The sequence below is a fragment of the Atractosteus spatula genome, chromosome 10 (assembly GCF_055471065.1).
Source record: "Atractosteus spatula isolate fAtrSpa1 chromosome 10, fAtrSpa1.hap1, whole genome shotgun sequence".
Taxonomy (NCBI): domain Eukaryota; kingdom Metazoa; phylum Chordata; class Actinopteri; order Semionotiformes; family Lepisosteidae; genus Atractosteus; species Atractosteus spatula.
Genome location: NC_142715.1, coordinates 30,474,968 through 30,482,610, shown reverse-complemented (window position 1 = coordinate 30,482,610; position 7,643 = coordinate 30,474,968).

Genomic DNA, 7,643 nt, shown 5'->3' with positions numbered 1-7,643 from the left:
ATTTCACTTGTGTTGTTTTCTTCATTTGGAAATTGTTTGTTGTTAGACAAAATAACACCAATTTAACCTGCCAGTACAACTCCCTCCTGTTTTACAATCAGCGATTCTGCAGTGTGAGAGAAGACATTACTTTCTTCATTTTCACTCAAATGACACTACAGGTCCAGACCACTGAAACCCCCAAATTATTAGGATCCCTACTTAAAGATCTTAAAGTGTTCCGACAAAGGCTGAAATGAAATAAACTAACATGCACCATACAACTTCAACGCCTCAATGGTTCTGTTTTTATCAGCTGACATAGTAGTGAGCACAGAGCTGTAAACTGTAACTGCTCTACAGAGAGCATAAATACACACAATATTAAGTCTTGTTTTCAGCCTTTTAAACCTGTTACACTTTAGTGGCAGGGTAGTGCAGTGGTTAACATCACTGCCTGACTTCAGTTCCTGGGGGACTGTCTGTGTGGAGCTTGCATGTTTGTGTTCACTGGGGTTTCCTCCTACAGTCCCAGTCTATTGCTGGTGGGTTCATTGGCTTGCGGGAAATACCTACATAGTGCAGATGAGTTTCTTGTTGTCTTGTACAGAGGGCATCTTGTTACTGAGGTCAGGGAAAGATCACCAGTGTGAGAATATGGTGACTGTTTTTCCCAGCTGTCTCGCAAAACCACAGAAATTAAAGTGAAACTAATGATCAATAATAATTTCGTATAATAGGAACCTTCCCTGGCATATTTATATTTGTGTTCACTTGGGTGTTCACACCTCAGATCGCCTCCGGAGCCAGTTGAGCCCAGCCTCGCATAACCTGTAATTTCGGCCGTATGTGTTACAATATATATTTTAATTAAACTGTTACATTTCTTCAATTCCACTGGTCAAGAAACAAAGTCACTTACCGTACACCTAACTCCAACTCACAAACTCTGTCAGCAACGCAGCTGGCCAGCTTGTTCCCCACCCCCACCACCCTTTGTGTAAAACAGAACATCCTGACCTGGCTGGCTGTGGAGCCTTCTTCACTTCTGCACAGGGAATTAATCTGTATTAGAGTGTTAACCTGTTTTCATCAGTGTTATTAACTGGAATTCTGGGATTAGATATATTTTGGAGAAGAATGTTTGTCTAGTCCCAAAGTTTTTCTGGGATGGCAGTAAAGTGTAGCAGGAAGTGCACCTCTCTGGACAGCCGGGTCTGCCTGTGTCCAGTTTCTATGTCCAGGCTGTGGTCACTGAGCCTGTCCTCTCTGGACAGCCAGGTCTGCCTGTGTCCGGTTTCTACGTCCAGGCTGTGGTCAGTGGGCCTGAGCCCTGACCCGGAAGCAACTCTTTTCACACTTTCCGACAGTGGGCGGCCAGCTGAGTCCTGAAAGCTCAGTGACTGCGTCTCAGACCAAGAAGGGAAGTAAAACAGGAGGCAAAAACGACATGTTTTGGAAGAAATCAAGAGGATGGGAGAAACGGATGTTTTTTTTTTTCACCCCTGGGCATGAATTTGTGGTGAAGGGAGACCAGCACAGCTGCATCCCCGATAGTGAGCCCCACAGTAGCTCCTCCCCTGCAGTCTTGCCCTGCAGCTCTCCGAATGCTAACAATTGCTTTATCAGATGCCTCCCCTCCCCAGGGCACGGGCTCACACACGTCAGGAGAGCCAGACAGGGATAACGGCTGGAGTCTGGAAGTGGATGTTTAAGAGCTGACTGACTGGCGAGACCTGGGGAGACCTAAGAGATCATTCCACAGGCTTGGGGCAACAGAGCAGAATGTCTCCCAGTGCCTCTCCGTGTCTCCCACTGTCTCTCCAATTCTCCCAGTGCCTCCCACTGTCTCCCAGTGTCTCCCACTGCCTCTCTCTCTCAGAGTCTACCAGAGCCTCCCAGTGTCTCTCAGAGTCTCCCAGTGTCTCCCACTGCCTCTATCTCAGAGTCCACCAGAGTCTCCCAGTGTCTCTCAGTGTGTCTCAGTGTCTCTCAGCATCTCGCAGTGTCTCTCAGGGTCTCCCAGGGTATCTCAGTGTCTCTTGGGTCTCTCGGCATCTCCCAGCGTCTCTCGGCGTCTCCCAGCGTATCTCAGTGTCTCTCAGCATCTCCCGGTGTCTCCCAGCATCTCCCGGTGTCTCTCGGCATCTCCCAGGGTATCTCAGTGTCTCTCAGCATCTCCCAGTGTCTCTCGGGGTCTCCCAGTGTCTCTCGGCGTCTCCCAGGGTATCTCTGTGTCTCTCAGGATCTCCTAGTGTCTCTCAGTGTCTCCCAGTGTCTCTCGGGGTCTTCCAGTGTCTCTTGGCGTCTCCCAGTGTTTGTGGCAGTCTCCCTGAAAGTGAACGCAGGCCAGAGTCTGAAGACAGCAGTCACTCAAACAGCCGCCCAGAGTCTCAATAGGAGTCATGCTGAAAGGAGAGCAGTAGGGTTTTCAGTCCTGTTCTGAAAGCCGCAGGGCAGCCAGTGCAGGGGAGCTGTCACAGAGGTGATGTCCATCCACGCCTCTTAGTTCTGGTTGAAACCCAAGCTGCCTAACGCTGACCGCGCTGCGCCTAGGAAAAGACAGGGGCTCCAGTTTGTCTGTCTGAGTGAAGGGGCCTGGTGTCTGCATTTTTGGTCACAGAAATATTGTTTAATGGCATCAGCGTTGGAATTCTTGCTCTCACAGAGGTAAGGGTGCGAGGTTAGGGTGCTGGAAACATGCGGCTGTAGGCCCCATGAGTCGGGGTTACCTGAGGTTTGTGAGACAGGAGGACACGACCTGCTCGTTAAAGCTTTAAGGCCATCTTGGTTCTGTCCGCCTACCCTGATGTAGCTGTGCGTTGCGGGCAGCGCAGGTCTGTGGCGGTTCGAGCTGTGGCCTCACGCCTCCCCTGGTCCAAGGACCAACGAGCGGGTGGAGAACATTCTGTGTGGAGTTTGCATGTTCTCCCTGCATTTTCTCCAGGTGCTCCAGCCTTCCAAGTTATAACAATAAACGTGATCTTATATAGCACCTTTAAAGCGCTGTACAGAACGACAACACTTTGGAAGGTTAGAATGCCTTTAGGGTGATTGGTTTTACAGAATTCTAGTGAGAGATAGGAAGGGCTCCCCTTTCTTCATTAGTCAGTCTCTGTGGTGCAATTGGTTAGTGCATTTGGCTATTAAGTGAAAGGTTGGTGGTTCAAGCCCACCCAGGGCCAGTTTTTTTTTTTCCTGCGATATAAACATGGTCTCCGCAAAGGTTGATTGGATTTCTTAGCGAAACCTGAGAATTTTTAGGGCAGAGCAGTGGCTCTGTGGCTTCGGAAAAAAAACTACCAAAACTACTGCTGATGTTCACAGGAGAGCTGGGGAGAGGCGCACTCTGAGGTCTCTTTCACTCTGAGCAGCAGCTGCTTTATTTAGATGTCAGGCAGTGGAAAAAATGACTTCAAAACTGCATCCTGACACTGGAAACAACTGGGGAAGTGCAAATGGGGAAGTTTCTGCAAGCCCAGTGAGCAGTGAATTCAAAAAAAGGTGTGTTTCAGTTTCATTTGATACCAAGCGATCATGTAAAACAGGTTCAGCTGTGGTTCTCCCAGCTCTGGTCTTTCCTTTTTGATTTTTTTTGTTTCTGCAAGGCACCAGGAGGTCACAGCTTGAATCTGGAACAAGCTGCTCAGCCCTGTTGTTGAAGTCGATACCCTGGCTTCTCTCCAGACACAGCTGGGTGAGCTCCTACAGTCAGGACAGGAGGCTCTTCTGTACACAGAGAGCAGTGGGGGTGGGGAACAAGCTGCCCAGCCCTGTGGTTGAAGCCGATACCCTGGCTTCTCTCCAGACACAGCTAGGTGAGCTCCTCCAGTCAGGACAGCTTTCTGTCTGATACATGCTGCTAAGACTAGACAAACAAGTACTGTCACAGCTGCTACAGGGCACGAATTTCCATTATAACTGCGTTTAGTTTTGCACAAAAGTGACCTCTTAGCAGTGTTGGGAACCTTGATGGCAGAAAACAAAGTGATATATAAGGAATAAAATCGGTGTGCAGGTTTTTGCCTGTCCTGCTGATTCTGTGTTTGCTGTTGGTAGAACAAGAAGCTCTTCTTTACACAAAGGGTGGTGGGGGTGTGTAACAAAGCTGAGAATTGTTGTGTGTTTTAAAAAACAATAGTTTTGTTAGTCAAGCCGCAATAATCTGGTGTAGCGGAATTGTAGATTCGAGAAAAAAGGCACAAAAAGGCAGTGTCTGGTTCTCTCACTTTCAAACGGTACTTTGTGTAGAGACAAGGTGTGTGTATGCGTGGATGTCATTCTGTAAAATATGCTCCGAGAAACCTGTTTTTATATCCGCCAGTCTCGTTTTTTTTTTCTTTTTTTGTATGTCATTTCGACCGGCTTACAGGTCACGGTAAAAATATATGTTTTTTATTAAAGCAATCATGCCCGATAAGGACTATGAGGTTTTTTTTTCTTTTAAAAAACCAACAGAATAAAATAAGGATGTCTTCAGAAACAGAACTGAACTCCCATCACCCTCTGGGTAAAGAAGAGCCTCCTGTCCTCCATATTAAATGCTCTTGCAGTATTAAATGTTCCTTGTTCCACTTGTGTCTTCTGTTTCGGCTTCACCTGTTTGATCACTTTGATCAAGTCATCTGTCGGCCTGACAGACCGGACGTGATTTCGCCCGGATCTAAACCGCAGGGACCACTTCGAGCTGCTTTAGGGATTCACCGTGAGCAAACTGAAGCAGGTGCAGATCTTGACCACTGGGCTGCCTGCAGGTTCACAGCCACCTCTCCTCCCTCGCCTGCGTCTATAAATAAGCGCGCCGCCCTGCTGCCTCCGAGCTCATAGCCGTGTTGAAACCAGAGGTCAGGGCCGCGTGGTTTTGACACCTGTGGAGCACCTCACGCGGACTTTCCTGCATTTTCCGCTCACCCGAGCGTTGCTGGGATCCAGCTAAAAACAACACCTAAGTGCACATGCAGATTAAAAACTAGACGGGAAATTCCGTGGAGAAATCTAATCAGTAGCTCGCTAAGGAGCGATAGGCTTTTGTTGGTGTGATTTGGATTATTCTCTCGCCCGGTGATTATACGGGTTTTGTACATCAAGGCTGCGTACCTTAAGGTTGACTTTAAATACCCTTGTTTTCAAAGTACAATTCATATCTCGAGCATTGAACTTGTCATTTTACTGTTTCTTTAGGGATATCGCTATTAAATCACGTATTTCCCCACCAATTGTTTTCCAAAACGTGCGATTTAATTGTGATTAAAAAAAACATAAACCTACAGAACCGGAGCTCCCTTAGGACCGGACTGTTATTGACACCAAGAGCAAGGTCACAAGTCCTGTCTGAACTGAGCTCCGCTTCATCTAGCAGAGCTGTGTGTTTGAACAGAAACAGCGCGGTAACACACGACTGGAGGAGACGGACCTCGCTCAACGCATTTGGGGATTTTCTGTTATATAATGGAGATCTTCGCGTTCTGTCCGTTTTAAATGTATGAAGGAGAGGTCATACGGATACCGCCCAGCGAAACGCGAATTGGAGCCTGTCGAGGTAAAAAACAAACGAGTTATTATAGGCTGTAGTATTCCCAAAGAGACCACGACTGGTCGTGCAGCTTGTTCCCGGGAGAATGTGAGGTGTGTCGCTCTGTGCGACATCGTCCCCCAGTTCCTGCAGCAGAGAGGTGCTCTGCGCCCCAGTAAGAGGACCTACCGCATCCTAAAAACCCACCCGTTGGATTTTGATTGATGGTCATAAACCATGAAACTCCGTGCGGGCCAACCAGTACCAGCCATTCCAGGGGAAAGCGCAAAGCGAGTCCGTGTCCGATTGGCGAGCAAGTTTCTGCCCACGGCCCTGGAATAGGAAGTGTGGAAGTGGGTTACATTTGCTTCGTAATGGGAATATATCTCCAATCCACCTTCCCCCAAGGCAATAAAGAGAGACTTAAAGGTAGAATCGCCTTGTGGTTTTTTTAATGATTTTTAGTCCTGTTGATCGTAACTTCTACTGAACCTTAGTTTTAGTCCTATAAAACATGCACTTCAGGCTGGGCTCTTGATAAAACTGCAGCAGACGGTCGTGGTGCGTTGACATACTCTTCCAGGATGGATGTTGAAGGGCAGGAGCTGAAGACTATCGCCAGATCTGCTACTGTATTACAGCTGTATTACCTCCGAGTCCGGTTTGTTGTTAATCTCTTAGATCCAGAAAACTTTGTTGGGTATTAATTTTCAATAATAACAGGAAGTGGTTTCCGAATCATCAACATTTGCTCACCCATAACCTCCAAGGTCAAAGTTACCGAGTTTAAAATGGGTTCAGAAGAGCTTGACGATGTTTAACAGGTAAATGTACACATAATAGATATAGCTTACTTTTTTTTGTTGTTCCTTTTACCAAAAACACCCTTTGGGTCATATCTAAATACACTTTTAGGAAAAACATTTTAAAAAGCAAATAAATCCCTCCGTCAGATCATTAAGCCCGTTGACAAGGAGTTAACTGGTTTATTTTTAACTGAAGCCGGTGTCACTGACAGACACAGATGAGGCTCTGTCTTCCTGTGTGCAGTCGGCCAGAGTCTAGTGAGCTTGTTGTCCTGGTTTGTGCTTCGCTCTGCTCTGAGCTCAACCTCCTAGTTTCCCTGCGGTCAGTGTGAGCCCTGCCTGAGCACAGACACCACAGAGAGCAGCCAAACTGCACAGCTCCTCTCTCTGTGCTCATAGTTCACACCCCTGAGCTACTGCAGGACCCTGAGTCTGGGGGTCTGTACTCTCTCAGCCACAAGCTACTTCAGAGGGACCAGATAACAGCTCAGGCAGAGGCCAGTGGCTCAGTCTGCTGTCACCCATTAGAAACTGCTCTTTCAGTTTGTGAGTCTGCAGGTGACTATTCATTAGAAACATTAAAGACTTTACATCATTAAGTTCAGATGGGGTAGCTGCGTCAGCATGCGTAGGCTGCAAAGGAACAAGTAAAGGTTTATTCCTGTGCTCAGAAAAAGAAGAAAAACAACGTTTCAGCTGTGAAGCCTTCTTCAGATGCAAAGGCTCCACCTCCGAAACGTTGTGTTTTTCTTCTCTTTTCAGCACAGGAATAAACAGGGTTTGGTTTGATGACAGGAATGAAAGTCCTCCAGTTCTGTTGACATCCAGCTGTGTCTTGACAGAAGTCAGGTTATCAGTTTCAGCAACAAAGCTGGGCAGCTTGTTCCACACTCCCACCACACTTTGTGTAAAGCAGCACCTGCTGTAGTCTAAACACAGCCTGCAATCCATCACTACACAACTGTAGTGTAGACAGCTGTGTTCCCTCACATGGACTTGTACTCCCTCTCCCCGAGTGCTAATTACTCATTCACACGAGCTGACTCTCCAACTCCACTTAGCTGGGAGCCATCTTGGCTCAAGGCCACACTACTGAGCCAGTGCTTTGAGCCAAGATGGCGTCTTTCTCACACGGCCACACACTGCAAAGTCTAAAAGTTTAAGCAAACATGTTCTGTTTAATAGTTATATGTGTGTAAACATACTACAAAAGCAACTCTTGGCAAATTCTTATTTTAATTTAATAATTCTAAAAAAAATGTAACTATGTGCTAGTTCTGCCTTTTAGTTGCATGTGTTGTGCGCGTGTACAGCGGTAGGCACAGTTCCTAAATTTGTCCACCTTA